The 2286-nt window shown below is 41.4% G+C and overlaps 1 long non-coding RNA gene across 1 annotated transcript in view; it reads right to left on the reverse strand.

Moving 5' to 3' along the window:
• The window catches only part of LOC107183422, a 5420-nt gene extending 4291 nt beyond the window's left edge, over positions 1 to 1129 (reverse strand). Inside the window, exon 1 of the long non-coding RNA XR_001514216.1 lies at positions 1119 to 1129. This is a non-coding gene — a long non-coding RNA (uncharacterized LOC107183422). The remainder of the gene's footprint in view (positions 1 to 1118) is intronic.
• Between the last annotated feature and the right edge of the window lie 1157 nt (positions 1130 to 2286).

Genomic DNA, 2286 nt, shown 5'->3' on the forward strand with positions numbered 1-2286 from the left:
TTAGGGTGGGAGTTTCCACTGGGGTGCCTGGTCAGCCTGGGTGAGGGGCTGAGGGCTGTTTTCAGGCTGGTGGGTGCCTGAAGCTCCCAACGTCTCCTTTTTTTCTTTTCTTTTTTTATTCTGGGCCAGCTTTAGCTCTTAGGCTTGGCTTCAGCTCTAAAGCCTCAGCTGCTGAAAGCAGGTATCTGGTTTCTTTTGGTTCTATAATCGAAACACTGTATCAACTCCAGCTCTGAGATCCCGGCTAGCTGAAAGCAGGTTTCTGGGGTTTTGTTTAGCTTCTATATTTGTAACAATGTTTTAAACTGCAAGCTCAGAGGCCGGCAAGGCAGGCAGGGAACGTTGCAGTCCTCCGTCACTGAAGCAAGCAAGCCTCATGTTCGCTTCAAGCTGCCTGGCTGCCGGCCGCCATCTTGGCTGGCAATTAATTTGCATATCGCCCTGATTAGCCAATGGGAAGGGTAGTGGAAGTACAGCTAATTACCATGTTTTTCCTTTATTAGATAGGATAAGTGGAATCATACAACAGTTGTCCTTTTGTGCCTGGCTTCTTTCATCTAGCATCATTTTTTCAAGGTTCATTCATGTTGTAGTATATTTCAGAATTTTATTCCTTACTATAGCTGATGGGAGCAATGATGAGTATGAGTGAGTTGGAAGCAATGCATCTTCAACAGTGCCTACACAGGTTTCCATCTCACAAGTGCAAGAGCTGCCATAGGTTCTTTAGAACAGAGTGATTAGCTGCTGTAAATAAATCTAAGGAGTAAGGCTAAGCCCAGAGTTACTGAAAAATTCACCCTTTCTGAACCACAGGGATGACCTGGAGTTTGGAAAGAAAAGAAGCTCCTGTGAGAAACAAGGAGAGAGAATGAACAATTAATTTAGGTCTATTAATATCATTTAAAATAATACTACTTATGTACACACATTAAATGAAAGGCATTGTGCTTAACACTTTACAGTCATGGTACACTTAGTAATGACGATACATTCTGAGAAGTGCATCATTAGATTTCATCCTGTGCGAACACCACAGAGTACATTGCAGTACACACACCTAGATGCTCTAGCCCAGTGGTCGTCAAACTCCTTAGTCAACAGAGCCAAATATCAACAGTACAACGATTGAAATTTCTTTTGAGAGCCAAAGTTTTTAAACTTAAACTATATAGGTAGATACATTGTTATTAACTTAATTAGGGTACTCCTAAGGCTTAGGAAGAGCCACACTCAAGGGGCCAAAGAGCCGCATGTGGCTTGCGAGCCACAGTTTGCCAACCATGGCCTAGCCTACAACACAACCAGGCTGTATGGGATCGCCTCTTGATCTCAGAAAACTAGCCTGTATTACAAGGAACAAGCCTGTAGCATAAACATGTTACTGTATAAAACAGCATGAGATTACATAGAGCACAAGAGAAAATGATGCAACCAAGAGCCTCAGTGAGCACGACATGGACACCTTGGCCAATGTAGCTTAGCGCACCTTTCACAGCAAACTCCCTTCATAAACAGAAAGAGCACACCCTAAAATAACAATAAAGAGTACAGAATAGTAGCTCCAAACCAGTAATGTAGTCTTTTATTATAATCATTGTATGTGCTATTTCTTTATTCGGTTAATACTCACCCAAAAATATGTTTTCCACTGATTTTTAGAGACAGTGGAAGGGAGAGAGGGAGAGGAGACAGAGAGAGACAGAGAGAGAAACACTGATGTGAGAGATACACCTGGATTGGTTGCCTCCCACATGCACCCCAACCAGGGCCGGGAATCGAACCTTTAAACCAGGCATGTTCCATTGAACCAAAAACGAACCCACGACCCTTTTGTGCTCATAGTGATGCTCTAACCACTTAGCAACACATGCCAGGGTGCTATAATCCTTTTTTTTGCTTTGGATATTCATATTTTTCTTTTTAAAATTTCTTTATTGATTAAGGTATTACATATGTGTCCTTATACCCCTATTACTCCCCACACTACCCCCCCCGTCATCTGTGTCCATTGGTTAAGCTTATATGCATGCAACGAACCCACGCCTTTTGTGCTCATAGTGATGCTCTAACCACTTACCAACACATGCCAGGGTGCTATAATCCTTTTTTTTGCTTTGGATATTCATATTTTTCTTTTTAAAATTTCTTTATTGATTAAGGTATTACATATGTGTCCTTATACCACCATAACCCCCCGCTGTTTAGGAACTATGCAATCATGTAACCCATACTCACTAATTATACAATTAGTCATATTTCCATGTATTTTATATCAATCAATTG

This window comes from Myotis davidii, unplaced genomic scaffold (genome assembly GCF_000327345.1).
Source record: "Myotis davidii unplaced genomic scaffold, ASM32734v1 scaffold640, whole genome shotgun sequence".
In the NCBI taxonomy this organism is placed as follows: domain Eukaryota; kingdom Metazoa; phylum Chordata; class Mammalia; order Chiroptera; family Vespertilionidae; genus Myotis; species Myotis davidii.